The following is a 26760-nucleotide window of genomic DNA, read 5'->3' on the forward strand; positions in this document are numbered from 1 at the left end:
GACAGTGTTTGGCCCACACGAAATGATTAATAAACATTTGCTGAGTGAGAAGGAATGAATGATTGAGTGTCCACTATATGCCAAGCATCACTCTGGGCACTTTACTTGTTATCTTATTTAAATACTAATGTCCAGATCTTTCAGAATCTGGTATGTACATCTGGCACCACCGAAAACAGACTCCAAGGTGGGATTAGACGTACATGATATTTATTGAGGGATACACTTGTGAAGGATGAAGAAGCAGGAATAGATGGGGAGAGCCCTCAGATTGCAATGCAGGTGTGATACCTGGGAAATGAGAAAGGCAAGGAAGAATTGGTTAGGAGGAACTTCAGACTCAAGTGCAGTTCTGAGACATTAGAAGCCAGGTTAATGAGATATTGTTCACTGGGAAAATCCTATACTGGGCAGAAAAGGTCTGCCTCTAGGATACCTTCCACGCTCCGTTATTGCCTGGGAGCAGCCCTGGAGAAATGTGATCTCAAGGAGAGTAGCACAGCAAATCCAAAGAGGCAGGAACTGGACACTATCAATCAAATGTGCTCTCTGCAGAGGAGGGAGCTATATTCTACTATGGCCACCACAGTTCACCCATTTTGTCACACATCCACTTCTTGCACACTTGAGGAAGACCTTCTAAATGGCTTCCATGGGCTTCTCTTCCATGAGAAGAAGCAAGTCAGTGGAGTGAACTACATATCTCCCATCACTGCAGTTAGTCTCAGGGTCACAAAGGTAATTCATCTTCTCCCTCTTCACCTATTCCTGCAAAATTCCTCTCACCCTCAACAATCACCTCTACGGATCTCGTTGGCTTATCTCATAGTGTGAACCAAACATTTATTCCTGAGGTCCGAAGACTGTGGTACTTATACATTTTTCAGGCCAAGGTTGCTTCATGTGTTCATTTGTTGTTATACGGGAGGAAGGCTACCAAAAGATACAAAGCAGATCACCAGGTTCACACATACTCTTCCTGGTCCCCATTATATAAAATCAGTTTTACCTCTTCTTGTTGATGAGGATCATCATTACCCCCGCCAAGATGGAATTCAAGGTGTCCAAGCATCAGCCATACCTTGTATGTCATTGGTACCCTTACTGTGTCTTATAGCAAGAAAAGAACCATGAGCTCTAACCTCACAGAACCTAGACGTATAGAAAAAGGAATCACAAGTGCCCCCATGGGTCATCAAGAGGTATAGTGAGGGGTATTGAAACTGTGCCCCATAGGGTTAAAGAAACTGGTGACTAACAGAAATTCTTGAGCTTATTTTACAGGACTGCAGATAAGGAGGCAGCTTGTTAAAATCCCCTCTGCTTATAACACAACAAAATTGGCTGGAACCAATATGGCTGATTGGAGTCTGCACAGAATAGACTGACTTGTCCTATGGGTGACCTTTTGATGTCACAGCCCGAATCTATACCACGTGCTTCATACTACCTTCCCCCAAATTTACACATGTGACCAATGAAGGAATATGAAGCCTGCCTGCACCTGCACATAAGAATCCACCACTTCCTTAAACTTGGTAACCAAGTTTTCCCTTTCTTCACTGTCCCAAAACCAGAACCTTTAAATATCCACCTCACCTCATTATCAGGGAGACAGATCTGAGCCCTGCCTCCTGTCTCCTTGCCTGTCAACCTTACAACAAAGCTTTTATTTTCTCAAAAGCTGGTGCCATCGTATTGGCTTCTATGCATATCGGGCAGCGAGCCTTTGCTTGGTAACACTATTTGGCTCCAGATCCATTTACAGCCTTCCCTTGGTATCCATGGGGGACTGGAACCAGAACCCCCTGCAGATACCAAAATCCATTAATGCTCAAGTCCCTTATGTAAAATGGCATAGTATTTGCATATAACCTATACACATCCTCCTGTATACTCCACGTCATCTCTAGATTACTTATAATACCTAATACAATGTACATGCTATGTAAATAACTATAAACACAATGTAAATGCTATGTAAATAGTTGCTGGCATGCAGTAAATTCAAGTTTTGCTTTTAGGAACTTTCTGGAATTTTTTTTCAAACATTTTCAATCTACGGTTGGTTGAATCCATGGATGTACCGGATGTGGAAGGCTGACTATATTATTCCTATTACAGACACAGCACCATACACAAGTCTCTGAATCGTGTGTATACTGAATCCTGGAGGATGGCATCCCACTTGCCAGAGGAGTGCTTCCAAAGCCTAACTTTAGCTATAGCTTCAATAGGCTTTTCTTATCCAAACCAGATAGTGAAGTTATGTGATATGGTCAGTAGATAACATGGTTATGAACCCATCCCCACACCTCATCCACTGTGAGGGGGGTCCCCTAGTCAGATGTTTATGTTGTGTGAGATTTCATGGCTCTAGATCAGAAAGTCTATAAACCCTCAATGGTTATATGACTTAAGAGTCTGAAGGTAGGAAAGGCTATAGATTTATCCATTTTATAGATCTTAAGGAATCAGATTCTAGTTTTATTGAATTTCTCTGTGGCTTTTCTGGTTTTAATTTCATTAATTATTGATCTTTTAATTTAGTTTCTCATACTAGCTTTCAATAAAATTTGTTCAATTTTGATGAATTTTTAGAGATAGATCCTTATATTATAATTTGAGACATTCCTTCTTTACTCATATGTGCATTTAATGCTATAAATTTCACTCTGAGCACTGCTTTAGGTGCATTCCACAAATATTAGTATGTTGTGTTTTCATTTACATTCAATTCAAAATATTATTAGTTATCCTTGTGACTTCTTCCTTGACCCATTGGTTATTCAGGTATATGCAGTAAAATTTCCGAATATTTGGGAATTTTCTATATATGTTTGTAAATGATTTCTAGTTAAATTCTATTATGGTGAAAGTGCACATTTTATATAATTTCAATTCTTTTAATTTGTTGAGGTTTGCCTTGTGGCCCACAGTGCATTGTTGGATGTTCCTTTCCCACTTGAAAATAAAGTGTTTCCTGCTGTTGTTAGGTGGAGTGTTCTAGAAATCTCAATTGGGACATGATGCTTGATAGTGTCATTCACGTCTTACCTATCATTATTGATTCAATGTCTAGTAGTTCTATCAGTTGCTGAAAGGGGAATATTAAAGTATCCAATTATTATTGTGGATTTGTCTATTTCTCCTTTCAGTCCTGACAGTTTTTGCTTCATATTTTTGGCAGCTATTTTGTTTGTTGCATACATATTTAGGATTGTTAATGTGTCCTTAGTGATGTGACCTTTTCATCATTATGTAATGCCCCTCTTTACTCCCGGTAATATAACATCCCAAGGTTTACATAGTTTGATATTAATAGGGTCACTCCAACTTTCTTTAGATTAGCATTAACATGATATATCTTTTCAATTCTTTGAATTTTAAGTGTCTTTATATTTAACTTGGGATGCTTATAGAGAGCATATAGGTGAGCCTCTAGTGGGATCTTCCAAAGCAATCAAGATGGTGGAGTAAGAGGGCGTGGAGCTCACCTCCTATCATGAACACATCAAAAATACATCTACCTGTGGAACAATTCTCAAGGAAAACTTGAAACTGGCAGAAGAAGCCCTATACCAACCAAAGTTGCAAGAAAGATTTCCACATAACTGGGTAGGACTGAGAAAAGGCATAGGATTGGGACCTCTACCCCTGGGAGGGATGTGAAAGGAAGAGAAGTTCTGCATGGGCAGGCCTTCGCCCTGGTGAGTGAGCAGGTCCAGCCACAGACTCAGCGTCCCGGTCCTGGGGTCCTACATGGAGGAAACAAGCCCCCTTGGCTGCTGGGAGAAGAGCTGGGCTAGATAGAAGGGCCGGAGAAGCCTTGACTCTACCCACAAGAGTGCACAGGTACTGGCTTGCCAACAAAGAGACCAGAGAGAGATATGCATGGCTGCTTAACCAGACTCTCCAATCTGAGTGAACACCCCAGCCCCACTCACTCCACACCACAGCTTGGTGTGGGATCTGGACCAGCTGGGCCCGGGAAGAGACTTGGTCTAGCTAGGCAGAGACAGCTCAGTGGCTTGGGACATGGTCTGGGTGGGGGAGTGTTAGCCATTGTGGGCAGTTACTCGGGTGGCACCCGACTGTCTCCCAGCAGACCAAGCCCTCTGGCCCTGCCCATCCCACAGCACAGCTTGGCAGTAGACCTGAGGCAGATGGGTCCTGGGAGGAGACTGCCACAGAGGTAGCTCAGATCCCGGGTGGCAGCACAGCCGCCTCAATTCCTGCAGCCACAACACCCTGATCCCTGGCCCCACCCACTGCATGCCACAGCCTTGCACTAGATCTGGGACTACACAGAGGGAAAACGACAGGACCTGGGGCTGCAATTGAGTGAGGCCACTGACACCTACACAGGGGGTACATCAGACTTTTAGGAGCACATGGCCTTCACTTACTTCAGCACTCTCCTCCTTGGGGGGCAGGGCACACACTCAAGGGGAACAGAGACTGATGGAGCCCGACCCTCAGGGCTTCTACTCCATCAACTGGGGAGCAGACCCTGCCTCTAACAGTCAGAGAGCAGAGAGGAAGTCCCACCTCACACTCTGCACAGGTTTTAGATCCTCCAACAGAATGCCAAATTAAACAGATATATGATATAATAGGGACCACATATTTCTCTACCATCCTCTGTTCCTCCTAGGGATGCAATATTGTTTTTGTTTACTCTCTTGGCTTCAGGATGGGGGTGGGCAGTTTTGGAAGCTTCAACTTGGTATTCCTCTCTGTGATACCTCTTAATAAGCCAAGTATACCATGTGGATGTTACTACAACTGCCAAATATGTCAGCTTCAATCATGCACTTGGAAACTGGAGAAATGAACACTTGGGTGGTTATGGACACTTAGAAGATCCATTGTAATCCAGACATTAGCCAATGGTTCATTGATTGCCTGGCTTATAAACCCACACTCTAGCAGGGGGACCATGATGATATCTTGGGTCTCCCGAAATTAATGTCTACTCAGAACGTGTGCCTAATACTCCACAAAATGTTGAGTATTCCCCTTTCCTCATTGTAAATTTATCCAAGTAAATGGCCACAGGTTCATTTGAGCAAAGCCTGGAAAAATCATTACAATATACACGACCATTGTGTGGCATGGTCATTACTCCTAGAGATACTTCAAACTCTTCGGTTAATGGGTTCTACATCTGAAACTGGCTCAGATTCAGGCACTGAGCAAGGGATCATGAATTTTTATTGGGCCAATGACCATCAGCCTCCTGTTCCTCCATTCTTGCCATTTTTTCTGGTTGTAGATATTAAACAACACCCTTTTGTCTACCTTCTGTTTTGTTCTTAGTTTCATCATGCTCCATGTACATCTACAGCTCCATGTAGGTCAAGCCCCCTTGTCTGCTTCTCCAAACGTGGTGGTCATTGTAGTAATTTTATCATCCTGGCTTCTGGTGATTAAGCACCACCGCTTGACCTCTGTTATTTGGGGGTCTCATCATTCCCTTGAATATTAAAAAAGCTCATCTCTGTGACCACCTCTATTACCATCAGCGCTGGCCTGCAGAAGAGAGCCAAGACTTATTGGTGTCGTCTCATGAACACATTTCTGTGGATCATCTGGGTCCTTCCGTGGAACATAATCTTCTGGAAAGTCTCCTGGCGTCACATATTACATCTGTTCAAGCATGCTCACTTCCCTAAGCCTTTTTTATTCCTTCATTCTCATCTGCCAGAGAAACTTGGTAATTTCCACTTCACTCTATGCGTGCCATTGCTTTCTCCTGGTCTCTAAAGAGCCATGCTAAGAGCAACTTTGCTCCATCCACTGAGGTCCTTTCAAAAGTGTTAAATTCCATGTTCTGAAAACAAAGTGCCCCCATGCCCCAAGTCAATGGATTCTTATCTGGTATTATGATCTGAACCTTTTGATCAAGTACCTTCAAAGTCCAATCCCAAGGGTACTCTCTTAGCTCTGGTAGTACGTACTAGCTAATTCTTGCAGCTCCTTTAGGTGGTAATCTCTTTCCTCTTTTATCAATTTCAAAACTTCCCTAGCTGTGTCTTGCTGGGACTTAATCCTAATTATTGGCCTGACAACCAAGAAAGTAGATGGGGGCTGTTCCTAAGGGGATCACCTCTTGCCTGTGGGAACGAGGTCTTTACAGAGTCTTCTGCAGAGAAGGGAGGAGGTTGCTAGTTCATATTAGGGAGTACTGGGATCCCTCTACAAGCTCTGTTGTTTCAGGGATGTCTTCAGAGCCAAAATTCAAAGGGGCATACACCTAGGAGATCGCAGCCCTCCCACAGTGAGCTGGTGAGCCCTGAGGGAACTCAGGGAGGAAACAAAGAATACCTGCCATCTAGCAGCCATCAGACTGCAGCCACGCCCCATGGTGAGCCCTGAGGAAACTCAGGATGAGAAAACACAGGATACTGGCCCCAGAGAGCTGAGGTGCATATCAAAAGAATGACTTCAGTGAGCCCAGAGTCTTGTATCTTCCCATACATAGAAAAGCACTAAATTCCTTAACTTGAGACGTCTAGTTTTCTTTCATTAACAGTGATCTTTTGATGTTCCAACTACCTGGTCTTTTGTTGCAAAAACTCCTATATATCCTGGCTCCCCCTGCCCCCTGGCCTCTTCAGAATAGTTTCTCAGTATTATCTGAGAAGCTGCACCCCAGGCTTAAGTCCTCTGATTTGTCCACCAAATAAAACATAACTCTCAACTGTTAGGTTGTGAATATTATTTTCACACACACACACACACACACACACACACACACACACACACACACACCCCTACCAAATCCTTCAAGGGCCTGAATCTTCACTCTAGCTAGTGCATTCCTCTCTACCGGTACATTCTCTGAGGTCATCACTGATGAAATCTTTAGTCACCGGGCTATCATGTTGTGCTAAGGCTTATCCTTACCTCATGTTTCGCTCAGGAAGGCAGTGATCTTGCCAGCCAGGCTCAAAATTCATCTTACCATCTCTTTTCTCAGACCCCCCCGGCCCCCTGCCCCATGTCAATCTGGGTCCTCTGAGAAGTAGATGTAGAGATGAGATTAAACATGCAAGAGATCTATTGATAAAGGGGGAAGGGGCAGAATAAATAGGAAAAGCCTTTAGACTGATACAATTTTCTGACCACATCATAGTACTGAGAAATTCTCAACCTGACCAATGAGAAGACTCCAGGCAAAGGTTGCTCATTAGAGGAGGCCCACATCTGACAAAGATGCTCTGGCTCTGGGACCCCTGTTGTTATCAGTCCTTAACTGGAGGAGTCCCTAGAGGAAGTATAGCCTTGAAGAAAGTACCATGGTGAATCCAAAGACAGCAGTTAGAGGCTGTCGGCTACTCGGAACCCTGCAGCAAGTTCTCTTGAAGGGAGATCTGAGCAGCACACCTCTGTGATGGCCACACCTGGAAAATGCTTTGTATTGTTTCCCAGGAAGCTTCCTGCTGCCTCACAAATGGATCTATTTTAAGTTTCTCCTCCAAGCAGGAAAGACTCCTCCTTTAGAATGAGGCTTTAAAATGTTACCCTTGAAGAGAGAAATCAGTTACTACATAAACCACAACTCAGAGCATTCAGATGAGATAGCAGAAAATTGCTGAGTCAGTCTTTGGGGTCATGGGCTAAGGCCAGGAACGCTGTCATCACTAAATGGGAGAAAGTAAGCAATGGCCATCCCAGGGAAAATCAGCCCACATCACAAGGAGCAAGACTAATTTAGAAAGCCGAACGCAAGATAAAGACCATGTCAGAATCATTCTCTTAGCAATAAGCTTTGAAGATTATCATCTGAACTCTCTACAGAACGATGACACACTGCCCCCCAAAAAGCCCAGCCTGGGCACTGGCAGGATACTGAGCGACCACAATTGGCTAGGGTGAAGAGCTCAAGGATATAGACATAAAGCAATTACTGACTTTTTTTTTTTTTCATAATGGCCACTTTTTTGCAACTTTACCATGCACTAAGTACATGGCCTCTGTCAATGAGTTATATTCACCCACAAACCCCTACAGAGGTGATGGACAGAGAAGGCAAACCAATCTTGGGGCTTCCATCTAAGGACAGGTCTTTGATTCATTCACTCAGCAAATACTTACCAAACACAAAATATTTGCTACACCCTGTGCTAGGCACTTGGGATACACAGCACTGCCCTCGAGGAGATCGATGGAATTAGTAGTCGGTAGACTGGTTCTATCATAATGTGTCGGTGTGACTAGCTCTCAGAATGCCTCGAAGTCACATTGCTAAGAGTAAAATCTTCTGTTTTGGTTTTGGTGAGGAACAAATGAGACATGAAAATATTTGGAAACTAGAAAGTTCTATACACATTTGAGGAGTAAATATTATTTATGACAACTCTTTTTCGATGGCTTTCTGATTCTTCCACAGAGCTCTGGAACATAGCTGGTCCAACTATTTGAGTGGCTCTAACATGGGTAAAGTTTCTCTCATTAGTGAAAATATTTTCAACAGATTTACCATTGATGAATTACCAATTCTGTACATGTTTTAGACTTCTATTTTACTTTTAAACACTTTGGGGGATATAGACTATAATGTTTATACAGTCTTGACTAATTCAGACAGAAGGACAAATTGAAAACCTGAATGTTTTCCTTCCTCAACTGGTTGCTAATTAGAAAGCTAATTCTAATAAAACTCCACTAATAACACTCAAAATTAATAATTGGGTTAAATTTCTGGCTGTGAAGTGTGAACAAAATTAGTATTACTAAATTACAAATACATATTTATTTAATTTTAACTAAATTATTTTAAATTTATTTTTATTAAATATAGTTTTTAATTTAGTAAAACTACTGTTCTTCACATTTCATAGCCAGAAAATGAACCCAAACATTTTTATGTTATAGTTTACATTTATATATGTGTAAAATGCCATGAGAGCAGTGTAGTCAGGGTACAGGAGATTAAAACAAAGTCACAGTGAACTCTCTAGCCAGATTTGCAAGGAAGGGACCTATCAATTTTTGAGGATGAGCCTAATCTAAGATTTGATAGTTTTATAGGACAAAATCCTGTAATGTGAATTTCACTGAAATGAAATATGGAGGGTTGCAATATTTACTGGCTCCATATTTTCTTCTGGGGAATATTTGAGAAGGAAATAACCCTTCTGAGAACAAGAAATAAGTATAATACTAATAAGGACCTACTGTATAGCACAGGGAACTCTACTTAATACTCTGTAACTGCCTATATGGGAAAAGAATCTAAAAAAGAGTGGATATATGTATAACTGATTCACTTTGCTGTACACCTGAAACTAACACAACATTGTAAATCAACTATACTCCAATAAAATTTTTAAAATATTAAAAAAATAAAAACTCCTGTTTAAACATATAGTAAAAATTCAAAACCTGATGTAAACATAAGAATGAAGTTTCATTATTTACTTCTTGTTTGCTTTCAATGAGCCCATATGATTAAATGAGTGGAAGGGCAAAAAAAGAAGAAAGAAAAAAAATAAGTATAATATGGTAACACAGAAATAGGGATTTTGACTGTTAAATAGTACCCTCATTCATTGACACTACCCACTTTGGCAAAATAGGTATGAAACATTCCCTTAGATTATGGGATTATTTAGCTCTCATTGTGCCTGCTAGAGCTCCCACTTCTAATTTATACAGTCAGTTATCTTTGTCACAGCAAGAGGTCTTACAGATGAGCAAGCAGCTTTGGCAAAAAGTCTAAGGTACCGAGGCTGAGGGGGGCCAATGGGAATTAAGTTGGCTGGAGGCCTGGGTACCTCAAGGGCATCTCACACGAAATCAGTTAATTTTCAGTTTTAGATGGTAGTAACTTCCTGCCTCTATTTCTAAATGGGATAGGGAAATCTTGGCTGCCTGTGAACTTGTCATAGCAACAAAGAACGATTTCATTCATCTCACCCAGGAGTAGCTTCTGGTGTGTATGTGTACAGAGTGATAGAAGCTCATTCGAGTGAATATTGGTTTGGGAGCTTTGGGGATTATGAAAAGGGGGCACAGCTGTGATTCTTCAGTGGCTAGATGAATGAAGGCAGCCATCTAAGAGGGTTGAGGATGGAAGCTGGAATGGAAGCGGTAGCAGTAGTGGAAAGAAAGATAAAGCTTAAGACCCTGGGAACCAATACACACAAGCTTCCCTCTGGCTCTTTACTGTTAAGTAGATTTCCATTGGAGTCCATCCAGAAAGGATTCCAACCTCTTATACAGCCCCTTACAGTGGGGAAAAAAAACTAATGGTGGGAGGAAGGGGGAGACTGCGGGAAGCTGTGGAAACACCAGACAAGGAGTCAAGAGAACAGAAGTGAAATTCTGCTTCCCTTAGAGAGCTTTGGCCAGCTCACTCCACCTCACTTCGCTTGACTTTTCCTCATAGATTACAGTAGATAATAGAGTGGAGTCTGAAGCCAGATTCCACCAGTTCACACTCCAGCCTTGACACTTGTCAGTTGTGCATCTTATAGCTAATAGTTAGCATCTTTTGTAAAACGTGGATAATAACAATAATGCCTCAATTTGTACTCCCAGAGTTGTTAGGAGGATTCAATAAGTGCCTATAAAGTAGTGAGTGCTACAAAAGCATTTGTTGAATCATGTAACATTGGGGACATTTGCCAGGGGAGATCATCTAGAATTTTCTGTTCTCTCATCATGAGACATAGCCAGGGATGGTAAAACCTTTAATATTATAAAAACAGAGCACAAAAGAGCTGTCTGCATGGGGGGAGGGGAAAGATCAGGGTGAAATCATTTTCAAGATAGTAGGTGGAAGGAACTCCCTTGGTGGTGTGGCAGTAAAGACTTTGCGCTCCCAATGCAGGGGGCCCAGGTTCGATCCCTGGTCAGGGAACTAGGTCCCACATGCATGCCGCAACTAAAGATCCCACATGCTGCTACTAAAGAGCATACATGCTGCAATGAAGATCCTGCATGCTGCAACTAAGACCCAGCACAACCAAATAAATAACTATTTTTAAAAAGATAGTAAATGGAAGATATTTTGCAGGGTATTTTGGAAGAGATTGACATATTTTACAGTTTATACAATTCTCTGAAAGCACGGACATGAACACTGTGAGCAATTCAGAGAATTCTCAGCAATAATTATTAACAGCCACAATACCAAGATGCAACCATTTCTTTGTGAGATGGAATACATGTATTGCAGAGGGTTACTTAATTCAAAATTATTTCCAGACACAAAAATTCTGCCCAAGTTATGCAGTCAATAACCATGTGGAGCTCTATTTTCACAATATAGGTACAATTATTCACAATTTCTTATTTACTTGATTTGAGGCCATATATTTTAAAGTTTCTGAAACCTAAAATTTAATATGATAGTTCCTCTTTTCTAAGGATCCAGTATTAAATCATCTTACAATTTTAAAATATTACAATTAATAGCACCTTGAAATAGGTACACCATGGGAGGGTCAGACTTATCAGAATAGTCATTCTGATAGTCATTCACCAGCAGCTTTGTTTTGCAGAAGTTCTATTTCTGGCTGGTGCAGCTGAAAGGATTGGGGCTCCCTTCACCTAACTAGCCTCCATTTACATCGAAGCTTTACCCAAGGTGAGGTAGGCCAAGTGTACTTGGACCCAATAATCCCAGCTCCATCTTGCCTGTAGGGTGAAGGTTCCATGCCAGAAGGGCAAGATGAAAAGACCAGGGACTAACCATCACAGCCCAGTTCCCCCATTCAAAGACCAAGAGGTCATTCCAGGAGAAGCAAGTCATTGTCCCTGCCCCCATCTCTGGTGCAGTGGCACAGAGGCCCTACTCATGTGCAGAAGAAGGACATAAGAACAGAGATATCCATAGCTCTTCCTAAGCAAACTGATTTTGTTTGGAATAGAATATAGGAAAGTTCATAGATAAGGGAATTATGAAAAACAATGGAGATCTAGGTGGTGACCAACAAATGAAAAGGTAGATCACCTAGAATTTTAAAGGAGAACAAGAGAAAAAGAAACTAAGAAGACCCCTTCTGGAGTTAGAGAAAGGCTCAAAGACTGGAAACATCCTGCCCCTAAATGAGGGCTAATTTTATGATTTTTTCCAGCTATATTGAGATATAATTGATATATAGCATTGGGTAAGTCTAAGGGATACAACTTCATGATTTGGTATCCATATGCATTGCAAAATGACTACCACCATAAGATTAGTTAACACATCCATTATCTCACAAAGTAACCATTTTTTGTGTGTCTGGTGAGAAAATTTAAGATCCACTCTCTTAGCAAATTTCAAGTATACAATAATGTTAACTGTAAAATCCCCAGAACGTATTCACCATGTAACTGAGAGTTTGCACCCTTTGACAAATATATCCCCATTTCCTCCAACCCCAAGCTCCTGGCAACCACCAATCTACTTTTTCTATGAATTTAGCTTTTTTAGATTTCACATATAAGTGAATCATACAGTATTTGTTTTTCTCTGTTAGGCTTATTTCCTTTAGTATAACACTCTCACGTTTTATTCATGTTACAGCAAATGTCAGGGTTTCCTTCTTTTACGACCGAATAATATTCCATTGTGTGTGTGTGTATATACACACACACACACACACACACACACACAGAACATTTTCTTTATGCATCTATCTATCCATTGACAGACACTTAGGTAGTTTCCATTTCTTGGCTATAATTAATGCTGCAATGAACATAGGACTGAAGATATCCCTTCAAGATACTGACTTCTTTTCCTTCCAATATATACCAAGAAGTGGGATTTCTGGAACATACAGTAGTTATATTTTTAATTTTTCGATGAAACTTCATACTCTTTCTTGTATAACTGTACCAATTTACATCCCTATGAGCAGTGGACAGTGATTTCTCCTCATCCTCAACAGCACTTGTTACCTCTTGGCTTTTTGATGAAAATCAATATAACAATTGTGAGGTGATATCTCATTGTGGTTTTGATTTACACATCCCTGTGATTAGTGATGTTGAGTACATTTTTATACACCTGCTAGCTGTTAGTGTGTCTTGTTTGGAAAAATGTCTATTCAAGTCTTTGCCCATTTTAAAATCAGATTATTTCTCATTGCTATTGAATTGTATCCTCATATAATTAGGATATTAACCCCTTCTCAGATATGTGGCTTACAAATATTTTCTCCCATTCTGTAGGTTGCCCTTTCAATTTGTTTATTATTTCCTTTGCTGTGAAGAAGCTTTTAATAGTTTGATGTAGTCCCACTTGTTTATTGCTTTTGTTGCTTGTGGTTTTGGTGTTATATCCAAAAAATCATTGCCAAGGTCAATGGCAAGGAGACTTTTCTTATGTTTTCTTCCAGGAGTTTTATGGTTTCAGGTCTTAATGTAAGTCTTTAATCCATTTAGAGTTAATTTTTCTGAGTTGTGTAAGATACAAGTCCAAATTCATTCTTCTCCCTATGAATATAATTTCCCCACTGAGTATTCTTGGCTTGTCAAATATTAGTTGATGGTATATGTGTGGGTTTACTTCTGGACTCTTGATTCTGTTCGATTGGTCTCAGTGTCTGTTTTTATGCCACTACCACACTGTTTTTATTACCATAGCTTTGTAATATAGTTTGAAACAGAAAGTATAATGCCTTCAGCTGTGTTCTTCTTTCTCATGATTGTTTTGGCTACTGGGGGACTTTTGTGGTTCCAACAACGTTTAGGATTGATGTATCTATTTCTGTGAAAAATGGCATTGGAATTTTGATAGGGATTGCATTGAATCTATAGATGTCTTTGGGTAGTGTGGACATTTTATTAATAATAATATTTAATAATAATACTATTATTCTGATGTATGGGCATAGGATATTTTTCCATTTACTTGCCTCTTCATCAATTTCTTTCATCAACGTGTTATAACTTTAGGAGTACAGAGTTTTCACCTCCTTGGTTAAATTTATTCTTAAGTATTTTATTGTTAGATGCTCTTGTAAATGAGATTTTCCTTATTTCTCTTTCAGATAGTTCTTTATTAGTGTATAGAAATGGAACTGACTTCTGTATGTTGATTTTGTATCCTGTAACTTTACTGGATTCATTTATTAGTTCTAATAGTTTCTTGGTGAAGTCTTAAGGGTTTTCTATATGTAAGATTATGTCATCTGTAAACAAAGACAGTTTTAATTCTTCCTTTCTGATTTGTAAGCCATATTTCTTTGTCTTCCCTAATTGATCATGAATGTAAGTGAAAACAATATACCTAATTAAAAGGATGCAGCTAAAGCAGTGTTTAAAGAGAAATTTAAATCTGCAAATGCCTATCTTAAAAAACAAGAAAAATCTCAAATCAATACCTTAAATTTCCACATTAGGAAACTAGAAAAATAAGAGCAAATTAAATACAATTCAATCAGAAGTAAGGAAATAATACAGATTAGAATGGAAATTAAGTAGATAATAGAAAAACAACAGGGAAAAATCAATGAAACCTAAAGTTGATTCTTTGAAAAGATCAACAAATTGACAAAACTTTAGCTAGATTAACAAAGCAGGGCTTTCCTGGTGGTGCAGTGGTTAAGAATCCACCTGCTAATGCAGGGGACACAGGTTCAAGCCTTGGTCCAGGAAGATCCCGCATGCTGTGGAGCAACTAAGCCTGTGCGCCATAACTACTGAGCCTGTGCTCTAGAGCCCACAACCACTGAGCCTTGTACCACAACTACTGAAGCCCACACACCTAAAGCCCATATTCTGCAACAAGAGAAGCCACCACAATAAGAAGCCCGTGCACCGCAATGAAGAGTAGCCCCCACTCACCCCAACTAAAGCCCACACACAGCAGCAAAGACCCAATGCAGCCAAAAAAAAAAAAAAAAAAAAGAAGATTCTACATACTAAAATCAGGAATAAAAGAGGAGACATCACTATAGAACTTACAGAAATAAAAACGAATTATAAGGGAATATAATGAACTACCGTATGCCTACAAGTTAGAGAGATGAAGTAAACAAATTCCCTGAAAGATACAAATGACCAAAACATGTATAAGAAGAAACTGAAATCTGAATATGACAAGTAAAGAAATTGGATGCATAATTTCAAATCTTCCCACAAAGAAAAACACAGGCCCAGACGCCTCTACTGGTAATTTCTACCTAACATTTAAAGAAGAATTAATACCAATTCTTCACAACTTTTCCAAAAATAGAAGAGATGGAATACTTCCCAACTCATTCTATGTATCAGGGTATTACCCTGATACCAAAACCAGATGAAGACACTGCAAGAAAAAAAAATACTAACATTTATCTCTTACAAGTATAGATATAAAAAGTTTCAAAAAGAATAGTGGCAAATGAAATTCAGCAACGTAGGAAAAAGATTATATACCATGGCCAAGTGTTATTTATCACAGAAAGGCAAGAACAGTTTACCATCTGAAAATCAATGATGTAATACAACATACCATTGAAGAGAAGACAAAAATGACATGATTATCTCCCTGATTATCTCAGGATGCAGAAAAAGCACTAGACAAAATCCAACAATGTTTCATGATAAGCACACTCAACTAACTACAAATACAAAGGAACTTCCTCTACTTGTTAAAACTAGCTATAAAAACACACAGCTAAAACTAATACACCACTGTAGAGCAATTATACCCCAATAAAGATGTTAAAAAAAATAGCTAGCATCATACTTGCTTTATAAGTGGATAAAAAATAGCCTCTGTATATTGGCCTTTTTGATGTTCATAGCAGGCTAGGAAGCCCACTGGTACCAAACTCAAACTTTTACACATGCAATTGCTTTAAACATAGCCTTAAAAAGATTTTTAGCCATTTAGAGCCTGTCTGCTTTGCATATTCTGTAAAACTGCACCCAACATCTGTTGGCCATAGATAAAACAAACCCTGTGTCTACAAAATACCCCAAATCGCTGCTGCCCTTTGGAACTCTCTGACACAGAATCCCCACCATGCTGCTGAGCAACATCACCTAGAAAAATAAGCTCCCTCTCCAAGTAGCCTCTCACCAAGGAATCCTTGCTCTCTTCCCCCTCTGGGTGGTGACCAAGCCCCCATCTCTGGAAGGTCGCCTGCTCTAAGGAACTTCCCATCTCATGTAATCCTGCCTAAACTTTGCCCAATAAAGCTTATTGTGCAATACTGTCACATCGTCATCACATTTTTTTCCTTTGATAAGCCCTGAAATCTTTGAACTCACCATATCCTTATTGGTAAAAGATTGAATGCATTCTCCACAACATCAACATCCTAAGAAAAGGATGTGTGTGTCTCTTGCCAATTGTATTAGTTTGCTTAGTCTCCCATAACAAAATAATATAGACTGGGCAGCTTAAACCACTTAAACATTTTCTCACAGTTCTAGAAAATAGAAGTCTTAGATCAAGGAATCAGTAGGGTTGGTTTTTCTGAGGGCCATGGGGAAAAGATCTGTTCTAGACCTCTCTCCTTGGCTTGTGGATGGCCATCTTCTGTGTCAACATAATCTTCCCTCTGTGTCCAACTTTTCTCTTCTTGTAAAAAAAAAAAAAATCAGTCATATTGGACTAGGGTCCACCCTAATGACCACATTTTAACTTAATTACCTCTGTAAAAATCCTGTCTCCAAATATGGTCACATTCTGAGGTACTGAGGTTTAGAATTTCAACATATGAATTTAGGGGGTTAGACAAAATTCAGCCATGACACCACTTCCATTCAGTATGTACTGGAAGCTCTAGCCATGGCAATTAGATAAGAAAAAGAAATAAAAAGCAACCAAATTGAAAAGGAAGAGGTAAATTTTTCTCTATGTGTGACATTATCTTGTATACTGAAAATCCTAAGTAATACACACACACACAAAAAAATAGAACTAATAACCTAGTTCAGCAAGGTTGCAGGATATAAGATGAAAATACAAAAATCAATTCTATTTCTATAAACTAGCAATGAACAACCTGAAAATGAAATAAAGAAATTCATTTACAGTATCATCAAATTCATTTATAATATCACCAAAATAATAAAGTGTTCAGGAATTAATTTATCAAAACAAGTATAAGATTTCTACACTGAAAACTACAAAATATTGTTAAAAAAAATTAAAGATCAACTGAAGAAATGGAGTGACGTCTATTTTCACAGATTAGAAGATAATATTGATAAGATAATGATAATCCTCAAATTGATCCACAGATTCAATGCAATCCCTATCAATATTCCAGCTGCCTTTTTTCCCCAAAAATTGATTAGCTGATTCCAATAGTCATATGCCAGCCCTTCCGCAAGGAGCCCAGAATAGCTAAAACAGACTTTAAAAGGAAGAACAAATTTGCAGTGTTCATACCTCCTAATTCAAAGCTTACTACAAAGTGACAGTACTCATGCAAGACAGTGTGACACTGGCATAAGGATAAACATTTAGATCAATGAATGGCATTGACTTGAGAGTCCAGAAATAATCCTTACACTTTTATTCAATTTATTTTTGACAATAGTCCCTAAACCATACAGTGGGGAAAGAACAGTCTTTTTTTTAAAAAAAAGTAAGTAGGTTAACATAAAAATTGAAACTTCCATTTTCACTTGAAAAATTAGAAGTTATCACAGCACTGGATCTGGATTTTTTGCTTAAGGAAAAAATAAAGACAAAATAAGTAGACGTGGCTCTCTTTAAACAGTCTGCTCTCTCCATTTTGCCAGACTCCCACTCCATCATGTCACTCATTTATTTGATCTGTCTGGTCCCTCTTCTGGGGAGTGGTTAAATGCTGAGGAATGTATTAAAATCTCCAAACTACAAAAGGCTATCTAAATAAGTTTAAATACTATCAAGGTGTGTTGTTACTTACAAAACTTACTAACACAGGAGCTGGAAAAGTTCTTATTGGTTATATATCTATCTAGGACCTTTCTGCACCTATCTTTCTAATTGTATAGTAGCTAGCCTGACTTCTGGTATTAAGTATAAGCCAGATGACCTTCACTTTTGATAAAGTTGTACCTGATATTTGAAAATAAGGACTGCTAGTAACTGTACTGATCATTTTTCAACCTTGAAAAATTTAGGAAATATCTATATATTTATTGAGCCAAATTTTCATCAGTTAGCAATAAATGCACCTTTCTTCAGTAGGGCAAACCTGTTCACCAATATAGATATAGCATAACTAAAGTATTTGCTGAGATTACATTAAAGAAAATTACACTAACATTCACATGGTGATGACAATCCACCTCCTTTACATTAAGTACAAATATTTTTTATTTAGAGAGAATAGCATTACACACTTTAGAATAGAAATTACAGTGATTTACATTATATTGTGTGCCAGTTTTAAAAAATGCAATAAGATGATTTTAATAATTAATTACACAACAGGAACTAATTGCCTGTCACAGAGTGATATGTGGTGGGAGTGCTAGAAGGGAACAAAGTGAATACTGTATTACTGTCGTAAACATTCACTCATTGCTCCTGCGCTAAAACACACACACACACACACAATCATGAAAGAAAAGAAGGCATGTAAAAAGATTTTCAATGCAAACATGCAAATAGTGACTTAAAAATCAAAAAATATTTCTTAGATAACAGTAACATCTGTATTACCTAGAAAACAAGTAATATTCAAAACCTGTATCTTATTACCATCCAAATGATATAATAACCATTAAATATCCACCTGATATTTCACACTGAAAATTTCTTTTCTACATTATTAACTGCATGTTCCTACATATAACAAAACTACCAGTATGAGAAATTGACAATGGGTTCTCCCTGAAGTTTCTCTCAAAATAAACTTCGACAACATGAATCTAATAATTCCTGGGGAAAGTGCATTGCTTCTATGGAAGTATATGTAGGAATCAGTTTTTAAAAACAAGTCACTAAAGTAATATCATTTCTTAAACTTATCTTGCAATATCTTTTGCTTCCCAGAGAATTATAGGTATTGACATTCAACCAAGATGAACAAGCTAATAAGTTGTCTATCATGACCCCAAATCACAATTATGTAAAATAAAAATGGTGCAAAATATAAAATGAGTGTTCCTAGGAATAATTTTAGACATTGGAATCCAATGAGTTTATGAAGGGGACAAAACAAGGAACAATGGAGACAAATGTCAGCAAAAGAAGAAAATATACCAAAGACAATTACTGAGTTGAATTTACTTAATATATTTCTTCACTTTACTTCTGAATGTCCTCAAAACCCAGCAGGAAGGGACCAATTCCTAAAATGTAATTCATGAATGAAAAACGACAATGTAAGGATTTACATTATTCAAAATAAGTAGCTCAAAAAAGAGTGATGTGAAGGATGATCCCCTGCTGTGTGAAAAAGAATACCTCAGGTACTGAAGGAATCCTTGGGTGAAGAGAAAATTAGAGGCGCCAAAGTGATAAAATTATGGAACAGATTAGAGTATAAACTCTTGAGACAGGAAGAATTATAGGGATAATGGATTCCAGTACCAAGTGTGAAACTGGCAAAAAAAAAAAAAAAAAAAACCACAAGTGGTGCAGAAAATGGGGGCTTTTGATGTCTATGTATCAGGGAGAATCTCACTCTTCTAAAAGTATAGCACTCAACAAGATTTTTACTGAAAACTTTTTGTCTCAGAAGACAAGTGGTTGGGTATCAGACTAATTTTTGTTTGTTTGTTTGGAGGTGAATTAACAGAAAAACATGAAAATTAGTATAAACAGTCAATTGTTTGGCTCAAATGACTACAAATGTAGTGAGGTAGGAGAGTCATCGGACATGATAAGAGCAGGATTCTGACTCTGTTTCTTGTTATTCTCTTGAGTAGCAAAGCTGGAAGGGGGATGGCTATTGGACTTCCCGACCTCACGTATGCACATGAGAGTGTCCAAAGGAAGAGAGCTCATCTCTTACACAAAGTTTCTCTTAAGTGGGGGAAAACTTTCCTAGAATTGCCCCCCTGCAAACCAGCCCATCACCAAAAAAATAAACTTCCCTTTGCATCTTATGGGTTAAAATTTGGTCACATACAAATTCCCTATGGCTGGGGGCATTCTACGTGCTGATTAGCATATGCCTGATTTCTAAAGTAGCAAAGAAATGGGATTGCTTTATATTGATCAGGCCCACTTCTGGAGCTGGGGGTGGGATCAGCTTCCTGTGAGGGACAAGAACTACAATCCAATGCTCTGTGGTGACCGAAATGGGAAGGAAATCCAAAAAAGAGGGGATATATGTATAGGTATAGTTGATTCACTTTGCTGTACAGCAGAAACTAACACAACATTGTAAAGCAACTAAATGTTCATTGCAGCTCTATTTACAATAGCCAGGACATGGAAGCAACCTAAGTGTCCATCAACAGATGAATGGATAAAGAAGATGTGGCACATATATACAATGGAATATTACTCAGCCATAAAAAGAAATGAAGCTGAGTTATTTGTAGTGAGGTGGATGGACCTGGAGTCTGTCATACAGAGTGAAGTAAGTCAGAAGGAGAAAAACAAATACCGTATGCTAACAGATATATATGGAATCTAAGAAAAAAATGTCATGAAGAGCCTAGGGGTAGGACGGGAATAAAACACAGACCTACTACAGCATGGCCTTGAGGATATAGGGAGGGGGAAGGGTAAGCTGGGATGAAGTGAGAGAGTGGCATTGACATATAGACACTACCAAATGTAGGGTGGATAGCTAGTGGGAAGCAGCCGCATGGCACAGGGAGATCAGCTCAGTGCTTTGTGACCACCTAGAGGGGTGGGATAGGGAGGATGGGGGGGGAGGGAGACGCAAGAGGGAAGAGATGGGAACATATGCATATGTATAACTGATTCACTTTGTTGTAAAGCAGAAACTAACACACCATTGTAAAGCAATTACACTCCAATAAAGATGTTAAAAAAAGTTAATTAAAAAAAAGAACTATAATCCAGAGGAGGGATGGATATCTAAATGAATATCAGAATATTCAGAAAGGATGTAATACAGAGTCTGACTCCATTTTTTCATGTTTGCTGACAGGCTTCAAGCTCCACCCCTCCTTCTTCTCCTCTTGTACCACAACGGGTCAAACACATAAGAAAGCCTGTGTGCTACCTCTTTTATCATCAGCAGAAAGTTCAAACCTCTCAAGCCTGGTCCACTTGTGGGAATCCTCACGCCAGCGCCACCTCCTAACTATAATAAAAACAAAAGCCAGTTGCCCCTCATAGCTCTCTCAAGCCATTTTCTGACCTGTTTTGGAACCACCCAGCTCCCCCCCAAAAGCCTCATTATGTCATTAGTTAAATCTCTTCATATCCTCTTGGTGCCTATTGGCATTATCAGCCTTGACATTGCAAAAAATATTGGGTGGGATTCATGCCTCCACTGCAGGGTGATTACAACAAAGGGGGTAGTAGATGCTGAATAAACAATCAACCCTGTGCTACAATACACAACATAAAGAAGAAAATCACAACTCTTAATGTGGACCAGACAATTACAGTGATTTGAAGGATATCGAAAACTTCATTATTATTCTAAGGGTTTGTAATAATAAAGAAATGGAAATCTTGTATGGTCAACATTGACTTAAGACACTTGGAAAGGAAATTTTTAAAAGTTTGTGAATCAAGAAAGAAAAGAGGATCTAGTAATTTAATTACAACCCTATGACTAAAGTAAATCCAATTAGAAATGCAACATTAATGTTAGGTATCATGTTCTATCTGTCAGAGAGGCAAATACAAGTTTTGACAAGAGTATTAGTAATGGTCTGGGGAACTACGAACTCTGTTATATAATGGATGGGAATGATGTTTTAAAACTACAATGTTTTAAAAGGTTAATTTGGAAATATCTATCAAACTTTTAAATACACATGCCCAAAATCTAACAGGGAATATTTTAAATTTTTTTAAAAAGTGCTGTAAAGGAAAAACACTCCTGTGTGTTTCCTTTGCTCTCACACTATGCTACTATACTTCACTTCTAACACCAAATGTGTGGGGATTTCCACACAGGCAGTTCAGCAACACCAGCTGTATATCCTACAATTTAACTCAATTCTTACACTATCTCCCTGGAGGTAGTGCCAGATCCCACAGGTTAAGGGTTCAGTCCCACAAGACTCCCTCCACCCTCACTTCAGAAGCCAATCACAAGTCTGGATTGTTACTCGTGCTTCCGATCAATGGCTATGCATAACGCACAGGTCCCAAAGACTTCTTTCTTAGATTTGATTAATTTGCTAGAGGGGCTCACAGAACTCAGGAAAACGGTTTACTTACTTGGTTACCAGTTTATCATAAAAATATGTAACTCAGGAACAGCCATATGGAAGAGGAGCATAGAGCCAGGTATGGGAAGGGGGGCCACCCTCCCAGCACCTCCATGGGTTCGCCAATTCTGAAGCTCCCCAAACCCCACGCTACTGAGATTTCATTCAACTTCATCATGGAGGCATGATCAATTAACCACTTTTCCATCTTCTCTCTCCTCTCTGGAGAATGGCAGATAGGGCTGAAAGTTCCAAGCTTTGAATCATGGCTTGATCTTTCTGTTGACCAGCCCCCATCCAGGAGCCCACCAAGAGTCACTTCATTAGAATACAGCACACTCCTATCACCCAGGAAATTCCAAGAGATTTAGGATCTCTGTATCAGGAACCAGGGTCAAAGACCAAATATTAGAACAAAAGATATTCCTAGTGCTCTTACCGGGAAATTACAAGGGTTTGGGGAACTCTGTGCCAGGAACCAGGGGCAGAGATCAATATATTTTTTCTATGATTTAAAAATTGCATATAATTTTTGAATCAGCAATAAAATTTCTAGGTATTTGTACTCTATATTAATATGTGTTCACTGTTGTATGCTCTCAGCAACATTGGTTGCAATAAGGGAAAACTAGGACCATTTTAATTGTCCATCTATAGGAACCTGCTTAAATAATTCATGGTACAGCCACCTAAAGGAATATTGGACAGACAACAAAAGGGGAAATCTATATGTAATACTATGGAAATATAATCATCACGTATTTAAAGAAAAAGGGAAAGTTGTAAATGGATGTTTATAGTATGATACATTTATATTTTTTAATTTATATTTTTATGACTGTTTTAAAGGTTCTTTTCCATCTGCAGTTACTACAAAATATTGGCTATATTCCCCATGATGTACAGTATATCCTTGAGCCTATGTTACACCCATGTTTGTACCTCCCACTCCCCCACCCCTATAATGTCCCTCCCCACTGGTAACCACTAATTTCTTCTTGATATCTGTGATTCTTCTTTTAGATATTTATATTAAAAAACTATTAAAATTGGTAAACTCTGGGGAGTGGGATTGTCAGAGCTGGGGTGAGAAGAGGGTCCTCTCATTGTTTTGTTTTACAGAGATCTGTAATGCTTGAATTGCATATGGTCCTTTATACAGGTCTATATTTATTGAATTTGAAAACAGCTCATAATTTTGAGATTTTAAATTCAGGAATATGGTCAATGATGACAATGAAGGAGAAAACAAGAGAGGCATGTAAAGAGAAGACTTTGTAAAAGGGATGAAGAAGGGAACACACACCGGGATGGATTCAATACAGTAATAGCTCTGCAAAAGCTGAAGACCTCAACGGGCTGCATGCAACCCACACCCCTCACACACAAAAAAACAAAAAACAAAACAAAACAAAAACCCTATAAAATCTAAAATGTCTGTCTTCTGCCTAAAAACAACCATTTACACAGATGCTTTCACTGGAGCATCATCTCCATGCACTAGAAGTCTTTCCTTTCTGGAGCCACTCCCAGTTCAAAAGACTTTGTGAATAGTGTACTAAAAAAGGAAATGAAGCTCTAATAAGCTGGAGATGCTGGACAGTCAACCTCTAGCAATTCATAAAGGAACTCAGGTTTAACATATTCAAGCAATATTGATTGGGTGCAGTGTCAGGAGGGAGTTAGACTGAAAGTATAGCATTGCCAATTGCAGCAAAATGCAATACAAGTGTATGCCATACAGGTTCCCCAAATCAAGAGCCTTATTGTTGCAAGTCACAGTCAGGTAGAGGTTAAGCCAATTTAAAGGAGGATTTTCTAAGAAGCTTTTAACTGGTCACCTTGCCGCTGGCATTAACTTACTGCCATCCATCCTTTGTGAGGCAGCCAGAGTTATCTTTCTGAGACATAGATTCAGCCATGTCACTCTGCTTGAGGTCAAGCATGAGCTATAATATTACTAATTATTGATATTAAAATATAATTAGCAAGGAACTCAAAGAGGGTAGAAAACTTCACACTTTGCCTTCCCTCTCCCAATAGCAGACTCTGTACTTAAGGTAGAATGGCTTTAAATGTAATTACTTCTACATGATTGCTTTTCTTAGTTCACTGTGTACCATAATTAGAATATCTACTTAGGTTTTGTCTATGGCTTTGTTTAGGGTCAGTTAACCATAAGAAAAGGGCATACATGGTGGGGTACATACTTACTTGGAATATCAACGACTGACATAGTAGGACATTTCAGAATTCTATTTAACTGTGTTGTCATCTTTCAGTAAGACCTGCCAACCCATCCCCTTTCCAGCACTGCCACTAAAATCTTATCATGAGAATGATGAAGTCAATGAGAGAAATTCGGGGGAAGTTACTAGAATTTGGAAATTATGACATATTTGGGAACACCTCCTTTCTCTGAATACAGGATATAATCTGACTACCATGTGGCAGGAGACAAATTAACAATAAAAACTTGTAAAGTTTTGCTTGTAAAATTACTTTTCCTTTTAGGTTATACTAGTAATCAAAACATCCATGAATATATGAGGGATGAACTTTCATCTCATGATGATTCCCCTGACTTTGGGACTAGGCCCAAAGTGTTTAACAGGGAATATACCAGGCTCTGTAGAATCTGGGCTCCTTAGCTTAGTCTGTCCAATTCTGAAACCCTGAACTCTAGGCCTCTACTAGCATTGTTTCCTCTATGGGAAATACTGTCCAACCTCTGTGCCCACACCATCTACCTAGTCATTTTTAACAAATGAATTGTCTCCTCTTTTATTAAGTCTTTTATAATCCAACTTCTCCCTTTAGAGAAGAATTACACCCTGTATATGTGCTCTAAAACCTACAATACTTCCATGCACTTCTCTATCCATATATGTTTCCCTCTACCAGACTCAAGTCACGGAGGGCAAAGACTTGGCCATTAGAATATTTTTTTTCTCATTATTGCTTAGTATTGTGTAGGTGCTCAAAAATTTACCTGTTAAATGACAGTTTCAAGAACAAAATTATGGAGTAATATTTTTTCTTTTGTGGTAAGAATAATTGATATACCAGTGTGGTGAAATATTTGAACTGTATGTTCAATGAATACCTTATATATGTATATGTGTGTGTGTGTGCGTGTATAACAGAAATCAAGATGGAGAACATTTCCAGCATCCTGTAAATCTCCTCGAGTGTTTCAACAAGTCAATACTCTCCCAAAGTTTACAACTAGTCTTCTGACGTCTAAGCTAGGATCATAGATTACTTCTGTATTTTCCTGAAATTCACATAAATGGAATCATCAACATGTGTTCTTTTGCTTCACACCTGTCAGTCAGCATGTCGGGGAAATTCACCAATATCGTGTTTTAGTATATAAGCAGTCATTTTGTTTGATTATATACCTAGGAAGAAAATTTCTGGGTCACAGTGTATACATACATTTAGCTTTAGTAGACACTGCCAAACATATTTCCAATGGGACTGAACCAATTTACACACTCACCAGCAGTATCTGAGTATTTACTTGCTCTGCACCCTTGCTACACTTGATATTGTGAAGTCCTTTTCATTTTAGCCCTTCAGATGAGGGTTTGTTTGTATCTTATGGCTTTAATTTGCAATTGCAGGATGACTAGTAATATTAAATACCTTTTCATATACTTACTGAACATTTAGATATCACCTTCTGCAAAGTGCGTGAGTTTTATCTCATTTCTTTTTCCAGCTGTATTGAAATATAACTGATATATAACATTGTGTAAGTTTAAAGTGTACAGTATGATGCAGTCAAATGCTCTACCCCTGTATAGTGTGATGATTTGATACATGTATATATTATGAAATGATTACCACAAAAAGATCAGTTAACAATCTTCACCTCACATAATTACCATTTTGTTGTTGTTATGGTAATAACACTTAAAATCTACTCTCTTAGGAACGTTCATGTATACAATATAATATTGTTAACTATAGCTGTTGTGATGTATATTACATCCCTAGAACTCATTCATCTTATACATGGAGGTTTGTACCCTTTGACCAACATCTCCCTACTTCTTCCACCCCCAGGCCCTAGCAATCACCAATCTACATTTAGTTTCTATGAGTTTGTTTTTTTAGTTTCCACATATAAGTGATATCACATAGTATTGATACTTGTATTTCTCTGACTTATTTCACTCAGTATAATGCCCTCAATGTTCATAAAGTTCATCCATGTTGTCACAATGGCAAGATCTACTTCTTTTTATGGCTAAATAATATTCTATAATGGGGTGGGTATGTGTGTGTGGGGGGTATGATATTTTTTCACCCATTCATCAGTTGATGGACATTAAGTTTGATCCCATGTCTTGGCTATTGTGAATAATGGTATAATAAACATGGGGGTGAAGATATCACTAAGACGTTGTGATTTCATATCCTTCAGATAGATACTCAAAAATGGGATTGCTGGATCATATGGTAGTTCTATTTTTAGTTTTTTGAGGACGGTCCATACTG

Source organism: Kogia breviceps, chromosome X, assembly GCF_026419965.1.
Source record: "Kogia breviceps isolate mKogBre1 chromosome X, mKogBre1 haplotype 1, whole genome shotgun sequence".
In the NCBI taxonomy this organism is placed as follows: domain Eukaryota; kingdom Metazoa; phylum Chordata; class Mammalia; order Artiodactyla; family Physeteridae; genus Kogia; species Kogia breviceps.